Raw genomic sequence first — 17,093 nt, forward strand, 5'->3', positions numbered from 1 at the left:
TGCCCCTCAGTTGGGGAGGGAAGAAAAGAAATGAAAACAAGAGGGGTTGGTGGATGTTAACGTTGAAGAAAAAGTGTTTGATGGCAGAGGACTGTCAAGAAACAAACTTGAAAAACAAAAGGATGTGGTCACAGAGTGTGGTATCTGAATATTTTATTCTTCAGATGGAACAGCTCTGGGCAATGACAAAGTCTAGGGTGACCACTGGAGAGGTGCTAAATGAGCAGGAGGGTGTCACTGGAGCGGTGGGGCTCAGGGAACTGAAAGGCCAGGTCCTGGCTAGGGTCATTTCCTGACCATGTCTCCCAGTTAGGAAGCCAGGTCAAGGAAGCAAGAATGAGGACTGAGTGATGACAGGGAAGGAGATGTATATTTGTGAGGCATAATTCAGCTGTCTCTGAGTGCCCTGGCCATACTGCTATTTATTGCCATCCAAATCCCTGCGTGATATCTAATAATGAGATCTCTGGCCCTCTGGAATCAGAACTTACTGCCTTAGCTTCTGCCTCCTGGGACCTGAAATTCCATCACTGGCCTGAATGATCAGTGTTTCAGGTCCCCTAAAGAATTGGGCTCGGAGAATTTGCTGTATATCTCTGTTTCCTTCATTATGCCATTAGCTAGGTCTAGTATATGGCCACTGTCTACTCATTGTCCCTGAAAAATATGGTCCCAAGAGAGGATCAAGCTTACTGCCTCCAGAAAGTAGCAGCCCTAGAGGGCTGATTTGCAGAGGTTCTACTGGACATATTTTCTCTCACACGCAGGCCCTGCTTTTCACAGCCCTCCCAGGCCTCCTTGTTGTGTTCTACCGCTCGGGACTGCCCCTATTCCAAATGCAGAATTTGTATGAGAATAATCTAAAGTCATTGTAACTCTTGTCCTGAAACTTCTATGTTTTATCAGTAATGTGAATTCTTGAGATAACTGGAAGACATGGTATTTCTAGTATCCCACCTTCCATGGAAAGTGAAAGAAATGCATGGGCATCTGGATGAAACCTAACATTCTGTAGCCAACACAGAATGGTTCTGAACACTAGTGGGGGCATGTCTAACTTAGACATCTTGGCTAAATCTACCCTTTTTATTTCTACTAAAGTGGAGAGAATTTTGGTATTCTGGGATCTGACTGCTTACCCAGAACTTGTCTAGAGATGATCCAAGCAATTAGGGTACATTTCTAAGATGCTGAGCAAGGCCTATGGGTCTCTGGTGATGTGTCTACAACTGACATCCTTCAATTCACTTGTGACACATGTACCTAGGCTAGGAATGCATGCACCAGCCTTGCTCATGTGTCCCAGATAAACAAATCATTGTTATAAGGTCACTCTAGATTTTGTAACAGAGCAACTCTCCTTCCAGCCCAATAATAACATTTTAAAGATATAGACACCAAAATGTACTGATAGCCTTAGTTTGAACTGATTTGCTATTCAGCTTCGTCATATGGAAAGTCAAATAGCTGAATGCCACCTGCATTATTTCATTTACTTTTAGTTTTTCTTCAATTTTTAATTTTTGTGGGTACATAGTAGGTGTATATATATTTATAGGTTACATGGGATATTTTGATACAGGTATACAGCAAGTAATAATTGCATCAGGGTAAATGGGATATTCATCACCACAATCATTTATCCTTTGTTACAAACAATCCAGTTATATTCTTTTAGTTATTTTTAAATGTACAGTTAAATTATTTTTTACTATAGTCATCCTGTTGTGCTAGAAAATACTATGTCTTATTCATTCTTTCTCAATTTTTTGTACCCATAAACCATTCCCATTTCCCACTCCCACCCCCACCCCCACTACCCTTCCCAGAGTCTGGTAACTATCCTTCTACTCCCTGTCTCCATGAGTTCAATTGTTTCAAATTTAGCTCCCACAAATATGTGAGAACAACCAGCATTGTCTTTCTGTTCCTGTCTTATTTCACATAACATAGTGACCTTTAGGTCTATCCACGTTGCTGTGCAAATAACAGGATCTCATTCTTTAAATAGACTGATTTATTTTCTTTTGGGTACCCAGTAAGGGGTTACTGGATGGTATGGTAGCTCCATTTTTAGATGTTTGAGGAATCTCTAAACTGCTCTTCATAGTGGTTATGCTAATTTACATTCTCATCAACAGCATATAAGGGTTGCCTTTTCTCCACATCCTAGCCATCATTTGTTATTGCTGTTTTTCAGATAAAAGTCATTTTAAATGGGATGAGATGATATTTCCTTGTAGTCTTGATTTGCATTTCTCTGATCAATGATGTTTTTTCATATACCTGTTTGCCACTTGTAGATCTTCTTTTAAGAAATGTCTATTCAGATCTTTTGCCCATTTTGACTGAAATTATTTGATTTTTTTCCTATAGAGTTGTTTGAGCTCCTGATATATTCTGTTTATTAATCCTTTGTCAGATGGGTAATTTGCAAATATTTTCTCCCATTCTGTGGGTTGTCTCTTCAGTTTGTTGATTGTCTCCTTTGCTGTACAAAAGCTTTTTAACATAATGTGATCCCATTGTCCATTTTGCTTGGTTGCCTGTGCCTCTGGGGTATTACTCAAGAAATCTTTGCCCACTCCAATGCTCTGAGGTTTTCACAGTGTTTTCTTCTAGTAGTTTCATAGTTTGAAGTCTTAGATTGAAATTTTTAATCATTTTGATTTGATTTTTTAATATGGTGTGAGATAGGGGTCTAGTTTCATTCTTCTGCAATTGGATATCCAGTTGCCCTGTACCATTTTTTAAGACTGCTCTTTCTCTGATGTATATTTTTGGCACCTTTATTGAAAGTGAGTTCACTACAAATGTATAGACTTATTTCCTAGTTCTCAATTCTATTCCATTGTTCTATATGTCTGTTTTTATGCCACCACCATGCTGTTTTGCTTACTATAGCTCTGTAGCATAATTTGAAGTCAGGTAATGGGATGCCTGCTGTTTTGTTCTTTTTGCTCAGGATGGCTTTGGCTCTTCTGGGTCTTTTGTAGTTCCATATAAATTTTAAGATTTTTTTTTCTATTTCTGTAAAGGATATTGTTGTATTTTGATAGAGATTGCATTGAATCTGTTGATTTCTTTGGGTAATATGGAAATTTTGAACAATATTCATTCTTCTAATTCATAAAGATGGAATATCTTTCCATTTTTTGGTGTCTTCTTCAATTTCTTGCATCAGTGTTTTATAGTTTTCATTGCAGAGAAATTCCATTTCTTTGGTTCAGTATATTTCTAGGTATTTTATTTTATTTGTAGCTATTGTAAATGAGTTTACTTTCTTAATTTCTTTTTCAGAATGTTCACTGTGAGCATATAGTAATGGTTTTTGTATGTTGATTTTGTATCCTGCAACTTTACTGAATTTGTTTATCAGTTCTAATAACTGATAGTTGTAGTGATGGAGTTAACTGATGCAGTAGTTAAGTTTTTCCAAAGATAACATATTATCTGCAAATAATGATAATTTGACTTCTTCCTTTCCAAGGAAGGAAAGGGCTTCCTTTGGATGTCCTTTATTTTTTTTCTGTTGTCTAATTGCTCTAGCTAGGATTTCCAGTACTATGTTGAATTACAGTGGTGAAAATGGGCATCCTTGTCTTGTTCAAGGTCTTAGAGGAAAGGCTTTCAGTTTTTCACCATTTAGTATGATACTAGCTGTGGGTCTGTTGTCTATGGTTTTTATTGTGTTGGAGTATGTCGCCTCTATACCAGTTTTTTTTAACATTTTCATCATAAAATGATGTTGAATTTTATCAAATGCTTTTTCAACATCAATTAAAATGATCATATGTTTTTTGTCCTTCATTCTATTGATGTGATGTAACACACATTGATTTGCATATGTTGAACTATTCTTGCATTCCTGGGATAAATTTCACTTAGTCATGGCGAATGATCTTTTTAATGTGTTGTTAAATGTGGTTTGATCATATTTTGTTGGGAATTTTTGTATCAGTATTCTGATAGCAGAGATATTGGCCTCTGGTTTTCTTTTTTTGGTTGTGTCTTTGTCTGGTTTTGGTATCAGAGTAATATTGGCCCCACAGGACGAGTTTGAAAGTACTCTCTCCTCCTTTATTTTTCAGAATGGTTTAAATAGGATTAGTATTAATGTTTGGTATAATTCAGCAGTGAAGCCATTGTGTCCCAGGCTTTACTTTGCTAGAAGAATTTGTTATGGGTTTGCTATTATTACTTATTATGGATCTATTCTGATTTTGGATTTCTTCATGGTTCAATCTTGTTAGGTTGTATGTATCTATGAATTTATCCACTTCTAATTTTTTGATGTATAGTTGTTCATGTATCCAACGATCCTTTGAATTTCTGCACTATGGGTTGTAATGTTTTCTTTTTCATTTCTGATTTTATTTATTTGAGTCTTTTCTCTTTTTCCTCTTAGTCTGACTAAAGGTTTGTTGATTTTCTTTATCTTTTCAAAAAACTACCTTCCCATTTCATTGATATTTTGTATTTTTTAATTTCATTTTCATGTATTTCTGCTCTGATCTTTATAACTTATTTTCTTCTACCAACTTTGGGTTTGATGTGCTCTTCCTTTTCTCGTTAAGATACATTATTAGGCTGTTTACTTGAAGTTTTCTTCTTTTTAATGTAGGTACTTATTGCTATAAATGTTCCTCTTAATACTGCTTTTGCTGCAGCCCATAAGTTTTGGTATGTTGTATTTCATTTGTTTCAAAAAATTTTCAAATTTCCTTCTTAATTTCTTAATTGACTCACTGGTCATTTTGGAGCATATTGTTTAATTTCAAAATGTTATAGTATTCAAAGTTCCTCTTGTTTTTGATTTCTACTTTTGTTTCATGCAGTCAGAGAAGATACATGATATGATTTCAATTAGTTTTGAATTTTTTAAGATTTGTTTTTTAGCCTAACATATAGTCTATCCTTGAGAATATTTCATATGCTGAGGAGAAGAATGTGTATTCTTTAGCCATTGGATGGAATATTCTGTTAATATCTATTAGGTTGATTAGGTCTGATATTTCTTTGTTGATTTTCTATCTGAATGATCTGTCCAATGCTGAAAGTGGGGTGTTGAAATCTCCAGCTATCATTGTATTGGAGTCTATTTCTCTCTGTAGCTTTAATAATATTTGCTTTATATATCTGTGTGCTCCAGTGTTATATTCTCTTGCAGAATTGACTCTTCTATCAATATATAATGACCTTCTTTGTTTCTTTTCATGATATTTGCCTTGAAACCTATTTTATCTGATATAAGTGTAGCTACTCCTGCTCTTTCTAGCTTTCATTTACACTGAATATCTTTTTCCATACCTTTATATTCAGTCTATGTTTCTTTATAGGTGAAGTGTATTTCTTGTAGGCAGCAGATGGTTGGAACTTGTATTTTCTTTCAATTCAGCCACTCTATGTTTTTTGCTTGGAGAGTTTAGTCCATTTACATTATATGTTATTATTGATAAGTAATTATTTACTACATCCATTTAAAAAAATGTTTTCTGGTTTTTCTGTGGTATTCTCTTCCTTCCTGTCTTCCTTTTTGTGAAAGTGATCTTCTCTGGTGGTAGGTTTTAATTTCTTGCTTTGTATTTTTTGTGTCTCTATTGTAGGCTTTGTAACTTGAGGTTACCAGAGGCTTTCAAATAACATCTTATAATTAATTATTTTAAAGTAATAACTTAACATTGATTGCGAAAAAAACTAACTAATAAGCAAAGAAAAAACTAGTAAAAACTCTACACTTTAACTTCTTTCCAAAACACCCTGCTTTTTAACTTTGTGTTGTTTCTATTTTTATCTTATTACACTGTCTATATCTCTAAAAGTTATTATAGTTATTATTTTGATAGATATATATTTTGGTCTTCCTTCTCAAGATATGAGTAGTTTATACATGTTGTAGTGTTTGTTATAATATTCCATTTTTTGTCTGTTACTATTACCAGTAAGTTCTGTACCTTCAGATTATTTCTTATTGTTTACCTCCTTTTCTTTCAGATTGAAAAACTCTCTTTAGCATTTCTTGTAGGACAGGTTTGCTGGTGTTGAGGAAATCCTTCAACTTCTGTTTGTCTGGGAAATTGTTTCTTCTTTAGGTTTGAGGCCTATCTTCCCTGGATATACTATTCTAGGATAAAAGTTGTTTTTCTTTAGCACTTTCAATGTGTCATGCCACTCTCTCCTGGCCCGTAATGTTTCCATCGAAAAGTCTACTGCCAGACATATTGGAGCTCCTTTATATGTTATTGGTTTCTTTTCTCTTGCTGCTTTTAGAATCCTTTATCTTTGACCTTTGGGAGTTTGATTATTAAATGTCATGAGGTAGTGTTTTTTAGATTAAATCTGTTGGTAGTGTTTTCTGAAGTATTGATATGTTTCCCTAGATTTGGAAAGTTCTGTTATTATTTGTTTCAATATAAACTTTATACCCTGATCTCTCTGTGTACCTTCACTTTAAGTCAATTACTTTTAGATTTGCCCTTATTTGGCTATTGCCTAGATCTTATAGAAATGCTTCATTCCTTTTTACTCTTTTTTTTTAAATCTCCTCTGATGGTGTATTTCAAATAGCCTATCTTCGGGCTCAGTAGTTCTTTTTTCTGGTTGATGAATTCTGCTGTTAAGAGACTGATGCATTCTTCTGTCTCTCAATTATTTCAATTAAATTTTTCAGTTCCAAAATTTCTGCTTTTTAAAAAACTATTTCAGGCTGGGTGTGGTGGCTCATGCCTGTAATCCCAGTACTTTGGGAGGCCAAGGCAGGTGGATCACTTGAGGTCAGGAATTTGAGACCAGCCTGACCAACACTGTGAAACCCTGTCTCTACTAAAAATGCAAAATTAGCTGGGCATGGTGGTGTGTGCCTGTAATTCCAGCTATTCAGGAAGCTGAGGCAGAAGAATCGCTTGAACCTGGTAGCAGAGTTTGCAGTGAGCCAAGATCGCACCATTGTACTCTAGCCTGGGTAACAAGAGCTAAACTCCACCTAAAAAACAAACAACAAACAAACAAACAAAAGTTATTTCAATCTTGTCATTAAATGTATCTAATGGGATTCATAATTCCTTCTCCGTTCTCTTGAATTTTATTGGACTTCCTTAAAACAGCTATGTTGAACTCTCTGTCTGAAAAGTCAGAACGGCTATCATTAAAAAGTAAAGAAATAATAGATGCTGGTGAGATTTTAGAGGAAAGGGAATGCTTATATACTGATGGTGGAATGTAAATTAGTTCAGCCACTGTGGAAAGCAGCTTAGCAATTTCTCAAAGAACTTAAACCATTCAACCCAGGAATCCCATTGTTGGATATATATACAAAGGAATATAAATTATTCTATCATAAAGACACATGCACACATATGTTCATCGCAGCACTATTCACAGTAGCAAAGACATGGAATCAATCTCAATGCCCATCAATGGTAGACTGGATAAAGAAAATGTTGTATACCGTTGAATACTATGTAGCCATAAAGAAGAACAATATGATGTCCTTTGCAGCAACATGGATGGAGCTGGAGACCATTGTCTTAAGCAAACTAATGCAGGAACAGAAAGCCAAATACCACATGTTCTCACTTTCTGTGAGCTAAACATTGACTATACATGGACACAAAGAAGAGAACAATAAATCCTGGGGCCTACTTGAGGGTGAAGGGTGGGAAGAGAGCAAGGGTTAACTATCCTTATTACCTGGATGATGAAAATAATCTGTACACCAAAACCCTGTGACATGCAATTTACCTATATAACAAACCTATATATATACTCCTGAAACTAATAGGTCTTTCCTACCGTCTTCAATGCCTCTTTCCTTGATAGAATGTTAAAACCTGTTGCTGAGCTTGCTCATCTGATTTTTGGTTTTCATGAAGGTGCTTTCTTGTGTGGATAGTTGTCCAATTTGGTGTTCCTGTGGAGGGAGGAAGGTCATTGGAGGGTCCTATTCAGCTATCTTGCTCTGCTTCCTCCCAGAACCACTTTGTTGCTTGCTCCTGCCACACTGACCTTTCACATCCTCAAAGATGCCCAGCACTTCTGTTTCTCCTGCTTTGTGCTCACTTTCCTCTCTCACCTGGATAACTCCTACCCATCCCTCACACATTAGCTTAAATGCCACTTCCTCAGATGGCACTTCATGACCCCCTAATTGAAAGTTGGTTCCTCATTATTCTCTCTTAGTATTCTTCAGAGAGCTTCATTTGTAATTTATTTTGTAATTACATATTTATTTGTACATTTACTTGTTTCTATAGCTCTTCTGTTAGATTGTGAATTTCATGAAGGCAGGGATCTTGTCTGGTTTCTTTCTGAGCCACATATCAGCACTTAGCACAATGTATGGTACTTGAAATGAGTGCCTGAAACAAATTTGTTTAAAGAATGAATGTATGTATGGATTATAGGAAACTACTGAAAAAAACCTAGACTCTATTAAATTGCAAATCATGTAACTATAATAGATTGACTGAAAAACATATTGACTGAAACATTAGAGATCGACAGCCAAAAGTTGGTTCAGTGGTTATGGCAAAATGGCACCAGGTCAGTAAAGAAAGAAAGAAACAAGGGGATAGTTCAATAGGGAGATGTGGGGATGGAGTGCTGGGGCTCTGAGATGAGTAGGTTGAGGGTGGACACACTGGTGGGAAGTGCAGAGCAGATGAAGATTGGTGAGCTGAGAAAGAGGAATCGGGACACAAAGCTGTCAAAGAGGCCTACAGAGTGGATGCAAATAGTCTTGGCATATAGTAGCGTGCTTTATCCATGAAATGAATAATAACAGCAGAAATCTGGATGGAGAAGAAAAATAGGAGAGCAGATGCCAGCAATAAAAGTCACGAGGATCACAGATTGACATTCTGGAAATAAGTAAATATAGGGATCAAGGGTTGGAAGACTTTGAATAAAGATAAATTGATGGGTTGAAAGGTACAGCAATATAAATTTCTCTTCTGCCATAAAACATGTACAACGTGGAAGGTGGAGATTTCACAGGAAAGGCAGCCAGGCATGAAGTATCAATATAACTAAGTTTCTGTTTTATCTGTAAGATAAGAGGGAGTAAAGGCAAACCTGTTCAACAAGGCCAGGTGTGGGTGTGGTCAGAGAGCAGGGTTGAAGTCGCTCAGATTATTTTGAAGAGAAAGCCGGGGTGATGGTTTTGATTGGTTTGTTTCCAGTTTTGTTTTCCTAGGTAGTAGGAGTGGAGAGCAGACATGGAGGACACTGAAGGTTAAAGGAGCAGGCTGGGAACAAAATTCAACAGGAGGGCAGGGAAGAAGCAGCTAAGGCAATTCCTGTATCTTAAGGGAGGTTTGCCCTGAGTAACATGGAAATGGGGAGTTGATTCTTGTAGACTTGGTTTATTGCAATTAGACATTCCCAAGTTTTAGAAGATATTCAACAGCTAGGCAATAAATGCATTCTAGAACTGTTTCCTTTTCCAGTGAAAGGAAACTACCTTGAATCCATGTTTATGAAGTCTGTGGAGTCAATAGGTCGTAAGACCATATCCTGCTTTTTCAGGCTTCAGAGACAAAACATGAGAAATAGCACCTTTCTTTTCAGACCAGTCATCACTATTTTTAAAAGAGGAGGAAGTTCTCACAATAATTCAAAATGTTCTTTTTTCCAATATTTGTCATGCAGTTAGAATGACTGAACTTAGAATGAAAAATATTCCTGCCCTCAATCATGACCAAAATATCAAATGCTCTATTTTGGTAATTTGAGCTTGTGCATTGTAAGCCCAGTTTCTCCTGACTCCACAGATCTTCTCCTTGCAAAGACTCATCCAGCCTTAGCAGATAAATCCAGGGTTCTGTGTAGCCTTGGGCAACCGGATCTCATGAGAATAGACACTTTAGTGGCTGAAATCTTATACGAATAAGTCGGTAATCATTATTTTATATAAAAAGTATAGTGGTAGAAAGGTCATCAAGTCTCTTTGCTTCAGTAAGCACTCCAATGACGTAAACCCACTGATAAGCTCCTGGGAACGGAAAAATTATGTAGTTCTCAATGTTAATTTGGGGGAGGGGATGGCTCATCTGATTTTTACAGGGCAAGGTAGAGGTCTTGAGCAGCTGCCATATTCTCATTCACTTTCACTCTATGGACGCAGGAATGTTATGTTTATTAATCAATTATGGTATTTTATATTATTGAACCTCTACCTCTATTGAACCTCTACACAATGAACACATCTTCTGGTGTATGGGGTTGAGGAAATTTCAACTAAAGTTTAGGGTCATTTATGGCATCAATCAGTTGGCTAAAATATGGGTTTCTCTGGGCAGAACACTGAAGGAAACCCTGCTGGTGCTGGTTGGAGAGAAGAGGAAGGCCCTGGTGGTTGCGTGGAAACCAGTCCCTCTTGATCTTGATCACATGTGGCCAAGATGTCTAGAAGGAGTTTCAGGATGTTCAGATGGTCCCCTCCACAGGAAGCCAAGCCAGAACTTTGGAAGTAAGAACACAGATACAAGACTGTAAATTTGTCCCAGCCATTTAGGGTTAAGTGAAACTACTCAGAGCATAAAATAGAACATGGTCTATAAGCCCTGGGTGCACACCAGCATCTATACAATCAGAAATTGATAGTTTATATGCCAGAGAGTTTTCATATATTTATATATTTTGTATTCCTTTTATTTATTTGTCTGTTTGTTTTAACTGGTATTTAGAAAAAGCCTTTGTGAAAGTCCTTAGTTGTGCTAAAGGGGAAACAAAGAAATGAGTTTGTGCTCACACTTTGGCCAAAATTTAAAGGCACAGTGTTCAACTGGGGTCAGTATGGGTGGCAGAAACAAATAAAATGTGAGAGCCTTAAGCAGAATGTGGATCTGGGAGGTCAGCTGTTGGTTTCCATTTGAAGATTCTCTTACAAAATAGAAGCATAGTAGTGCTGCATTTCCCTTTATTGGGGGATTTGGTTTTCGCTTTCCAGGCAAACCCAGATGTCTAAAGTGAAAACGTCATTATAGATTCAGGACTAAGATTTATTGCTGACCTTCAGCTGTTTACATTCCAGGATATTAGCTCGTTGAACAGCTGGGTGTGCTGATCTTTCTTTTAAAGTAAAGCAAGCCTAAGGGATTGGAGCAGCAATAATTACCCTCTTGTTTCTGCAAGAAACATTTATCACATTTGGAGCTGGCCTCATGATACTCGGTCAGTAATTGTGAAAAACGGATGTGTTGGTTCTACCTGGAATGGGCCAATGCTTGAATCTCGTCATTAACAATGCATTTGTGCTCATCATTTCTCATTTTCCGCATATTTTAAAAGAATTTTTCCTAATAGGGGAAAAGTTATCGAGCTGCATTTGCTTGTAACAGATGTTCTCTTAAAGAGTCAAGAATAATAATAAAGAACTGGACAATTTATACTGGAAAAAGCAATGGAATTGTTAGTGGGAATAGAAGAGTGACTATGTGAGGTACACTTAAGACAAACATTACCTACATCCAATATGCCTAGAATTGGTCATAATTGATTTTTGTGACCAAATTTCTTTTCATTTTGTAAATGGGAATGGCCTTTAAGGTTGAATTCAGAATGACACAGGAATATTGTTTAACAATCTTTTAACCCCAACTTTTAGCATAATTTATGTAACTAGCACATTATCTGTTTGACTTTGCTTTCAATGTCACTGTAGTTGGAAAGTAAGTTTCACTTTCTTTCTTCCTCTGAAGGCTGTTTCCATGTTGAAGAACAAAAGTGTCAGGAACAGATTATATGTTTTATGTTAAGAATATAAGTGCCCTGCTCTTCTCCACACAGTGCCTGCTTGATTTTTACTGAAGTCAGTCTTACGAAGATTAATAGCCAGAATCACAAAAACAGCTTGCTAGTTGGGCTCTACAGTGTAAAATGTTGAGGGAATCAATTTAGTCTGATGGGACTACCAGAAGACAAGAGAAAGAGTTGTTCATTAATTAAGCAAGTATTTAATGAGAGTGTATTATGGGCTTATTGGAGCAGGTATCACTAGAATGTAAAGGGAAGGCTAAAACACGACCTCTATCCTCTCACAGCTCAAATCCACTTGAGGAGATAAGATATCAATATCAGAACAGCTAAGTGGAAGCAGAGAGTATTTTGGGAGAATGTCAGTGCAATGTATAGGAATTCAGGATCAAGAAAGACTATGAATTTCCTTCCATGACTGGAAGGCTTTGTAGAGGGGTAGGCCTTTACCCTTGGGCTTTACACTTAATCATTACTTCTTTCCCTTGAGTTTGCCTAAGAACTTTGAATAATTTTTCAAGACCCTTAGGAGTCCAACTAAGGATAGAACAGAGTCAACATGGCAGACCTGTGGGTCAGTGAGATTATTGAATAAAGGTTACCTGTCACTGACTGATTATTTTACATTTGCTGAGCCCTGTGGATGCTCAGACCTCAGTAGAAAAGGTTGTTGTCTTCTGGAGGGGATCCAGAACAAAGCAAAAGTCTGCCTTTGTGACTCTGGGAATGTCATTATATGCAGCCAAAGCTTTTCCATTTCAGTTTCATCTGGTTATGCCTAGAGCCCAGCCAAAGGCATTTTAGGATGCCCAGCAGTCTCCTTCCATAGTAGGGAATTAAGATCAGACACTTCTCTTCATTCTTCACAGAAGCCTGTTCCCACATCAAACTGGGCAGAGTTGAGCCTGCCAAAAGGCATGCTCTCCAGATGTTGGAGAGAAATATGCCGAAAAAGGAAGGCATCAACTCCATGAGATTCCAAAATATGGTGGGCACAAGGAATGGAAATTCTAAGGATACAGATAATGAAATAAATGTGAAAAAACAGAACAAGGACTTGTCCTGCAAAAGGAATGTCCAGTATGCTACACTTTATAAGCACTTTTCCTGAGGCAGCAGGTAGCTCTTGTGCCCCTCCTTCCCTCTTCACTTTCAAATCCTATTTCCTTTTTGGAGTATTGTTGGCAAGCCCCAGAGGAGTTTGCCAGGAACTCATCAGGTTTAGCATTGACCAAGCCACTATGAGATGCCTAGTTTAAGGGGCATAGCTGTTCGACCAGAATATGCCCTCTCCAGAGCTTCCCACTTTAAGTATTTGCAGTAAGGGATTTCTCAGGCAGTCAGTAAGTTGTTTCCAGTTACAAGAAAATATTAACTGCATCAGGGAAATGGAAAGGTGTGGCACTTGGTCAGTAATTGCTCTGTGGCTCAGAGTCAATAGTCATCACATTCTCAGCTTTCCTTTTCTGGCAATAAGAATGCAGCGTCTAAAACACTTGTAACGTTTTGAAATAGACATAACATGGGTGTGTGTCTCTTTCTTTAAATTCCCTCCTACAGAGTGCTCATTTTTCCTTACTTATCTTCTTCTGGATTTTAGTGTATTCATTTTAAAGGATTGCAAAGGAAACCCAAACCCTCCCCATGAATTCACCATAAAAGTCATAGACTTTGTTTCAATAGAAAATGTGTTTTTCCAGCAGATTTTCATCTGGTTCACAAATTTAAAAAGACTTGCTCTGCATAATTGTCTTTGGGTGGGCTGGTCACATTCAGGGATTTCACAAATGAAAGAAGGATGCTATTTCTGCTCTGAAATAATTTATGTTTCAAAGTTGCATCAGCTATGCTTAAATTAATGAGAAAATGAATGTTTTAGTGTCATTGGTGTCTATAGCTTCCTTCTTGCTCTAAACTAATAATGCTTCTAGATTTTGTAACAAAATTCATCTGCAAAGCAGATGCTTTGTTGTAGAATGGGGAGAGATTCTAAAGTCATTAAGGGCTGATAGCACAGAAAAATGGCAGTTGACTGGCATTTGCAAATTGAATTAATCCCCTTCATAAGGACCAGACAGATTTGGGCATTTATAGATTTTACCATTACATTATGCCATTCTGTATTCCTAGATCAACAGTTAATTTAACAACGTACCTTCTCCCCAAAACCCCTCTTCTCTCAAGAAAAAAATAACTTCACTAATGAATTTCCCATTTTTTTTCCAGGAATATTTTGGGGAAATAAACAACAGAACAGTTTGTGGGTCTTGAAGTTTCCAAAGACTTTTAGAAGCTGCTAGTTAATACTGGGATGTCACCTTTCAGTGATCTGTATCAGAGATCATTAACAAAATGTGATAATGCTGATGATTCAAGGAATGCTCAGATTTGTGATGTGGGCAGTTGCACTTGAAATCAATGCACCAGTCTTCCCCGGACAATCACACACATATGGTGCATCTGAGCTGGTGGTAAGAGTTTGAATCCACGCATTAGCCTAGGGTTAATCAAAGACAAAAACTGCTTTTCTTGCCCTTAAATCTTTCCCTCAGGCTGCTCCTGAGCAAAGTCTGAGAATCCCAAGGGCTGAGGCAGCCAGCTGGGGTAGGGAATCCATTTAGCATATGTACCACAGGGACTCTGCAAAGAAGTACAGCTTATAATTCCCAAAGTGAGGGCCCAAGAGAGAAAGGAGAACTAAATAGATCTCACTTGAAGTGCATTCTAACCAATCATAGCTACCTTGGGAAGAAGCCAGCTCAAAATGTTCCTGGGAGCTACTGGAGTTGAGAGTTCAGAGATTACCCCCTGAGAGTACAGCAAACATAAAGGTAAGGTAAAATTTGGGTGACATGCTCTTCCCATGGCCAAGGTCATTGCCCAAATAGGCAATTGAATGGAGACAATTTTAAGAATATGGTCTATGTGTAAATGGGAGATTTATAGTTTAACCTTTAAAAAAAATTGTTCCCAGTGGTGACCATCTCAGGAGCCAGGCTGAGAGTTGCCAAGCAACAAGAGAACAAAGGCAAGTTCCAAGAAGTTCATTAAAATCCACAGCTGTAGAGCTTTACTCTAACGTTCTCCACCCTGGTGGGAAAGACACTCAGGCAGACTTGATACTTCCTGTCTGTTTCTACCCTCCACCCTTCCTCCTTTGAGCTCCCAAACCACACTGTCAACTTCAGCAGGAAATATATTTTGTCTTATACCATAGCTTTTGTTAAATCTATATGTTTCCCAGTTATATCACTGACTGTTGTAAGGCAGGAATCATGTCTTATTTATCTTCATACTACTAGCTTAATGCCTAAAACAACTCCTATGCATAGTAGTTGTTAATAAATTGAATGTTAACTGCATGGTAACAATCTCTGCCTATTGAAGTTTCAGCTTTTCTTTAAGGCCAATTTCAAATGCTCCATCTTTTCAGAAGCCTTTTCTTATCTCTGATGTGCTATCACTTATCTCCAAATTCTGCAGCATCTTTTGTACCTCTTTTGTGAAACTTACTTTGCCTTGTATTACAGACATTCTAGTTTGGCCTCAACCGTGTGCTGTCAGGATAAGAATCAGGCCTTACTTGGCTCTATATTCTTGGATACAAAGGCTTGCACGGAGTCTTGCTTATTCATTTATTCATAAAACTGAGCATCAACTATGTGGATTCTGTAGGACTGGGGATAGAAAGTGAATTAAATAAACATGGCTTTTATTCTCATAGAACTTAAAATCTTAAGGGAATTTGGACACATAAATAGGAAACTAAAACTCAGTGCTTTGATGAGAAGGCATAAAGATCATGGGGTCACTTGATCTAATTCAGAGGATCAGAGAAAACTTCCATGAAGAAGTGATACTCACACAAAGTCCTGAAGAATGAAAAACAATGCACATGCAAAGGCCAGGGACTGGTACATTTAAGGAACTGAAAGCTCAGAAGTTCTAACAGGCTCAAGTGAAGAAGGCTTTACATTTATATCACACCTTTCCCTCTAGAAAACTGAAGTCTAGAGTAACAAGACATAAAAAAGGGAAATCCAAATTCACATGATGGCTAAACTAGCAAGAGCCTCACATATTCTGTTTTCCAGATCCAGTTCTCTTTCCACAAATATTTCTATTTCTGTTTCTTTCAAGGTCAAGATCCTTTTTCCTCATCTAAGTCATGAAAACTTTTAATGCAGGAAATAAATACATACAAGCATTTGATGTAGTTTATTTTTCCCTAAGTCATTCATGTATTTCTATGCTGTGGTAAAACAGTGTTGCCTCTGGTAGTTTATCCTAAAGAAAAAGAAAAACAGAAGCCCAAGTATGGTGGCTGGAACTCTGCTGCAATAAGCTGTTCCTCTACATGTGGGGAATAATCTCACAGTCTATGAGCACATACCCCTGAATGTGATTGGGCAAAGCTGGTTTTTGGATGGAAATCAGCATTTAGAAAGCTTTTGCTTTACTTATCTACAGAGCTTCAGTGAGGAAGGAGGAAATGAGACTGTAAATATGGTGACCATATAATTTATTATCCGGAATAGAACAATTTGAGAATGAAAAACAAGACTCTTAATAATTATGCCTGATGGGGATAGCGTTGAATCTGTAAATTACTTTGGGCAGTGTGGCCATTTTCACGATATTGATTCTTCCTAACCACGAACATGGAATGTTCCTCCATCTGTTTGTGTCCTCTCTTATTTCGTTGAACAGCGGCTTGTAGTTCTCCTTGAAGAGGTCCTTTACGTTCCTTGTTAGTTGTATTCCTAGGTATTTTATTCTCTTTGTGGCAATTGTGAATGGCAGTTCATTGTTGATTTGGCTCTCTTTAAGTCTGTTATTGGTGTATAGGAATGTATGGGATTTTTCACATTGATTTTGTATCCTGAGACTTTGCTGAAGTTGCTTATCAGATTCAGGAGATTTTGGGCTGAGACGATGGGGTCTTCTAGATATACAATCATGTCGTCTGCAAATAGAGACAATTTGACTTCCACAAGTTACCAATGACCTTCACAGAACTGGAAAAAACACCTTAAACTTCATATGGAACTAAAAGAGAGCCTGCATAGCCAAGTCAATTCTAAGCAAAAAGAACAAAGTGGGAAGCATCACACTACTGGACTTCAAACTATATTACAAGGCTACAGTAATCAAAACAGCATGGTACTGGTACCAAAACAGAGATATAGACCAATGAAACAGAACAGAGGCCTCGGAGGCAACACAACATATTACAACCATCTGATCTTTGACAAAACTGACAAAAACAAGCAATGGGGAAAGGATTCCCTGTTTAATAAATGGTGTTGGGAAAACTGGCTAGCCATGTGCAGAAAGCA

The sequence above is a fragment of the Cebus imitator genome, unplaced genomic scaffold (genome assembly GCF_001604975.1).
Source record: "Cebus imitator isolate Cc_AM_T3 unplaced genomic scaffold, Cebus_imitator-1.0 Scaffold38, whole genome shotgun sequence".
NCBI classification, from domain to species: Eukaryota; Metazoa; Chordata; class Mammalia; order Primates; family Cebidae; genus Cebus; species Cebus imitator.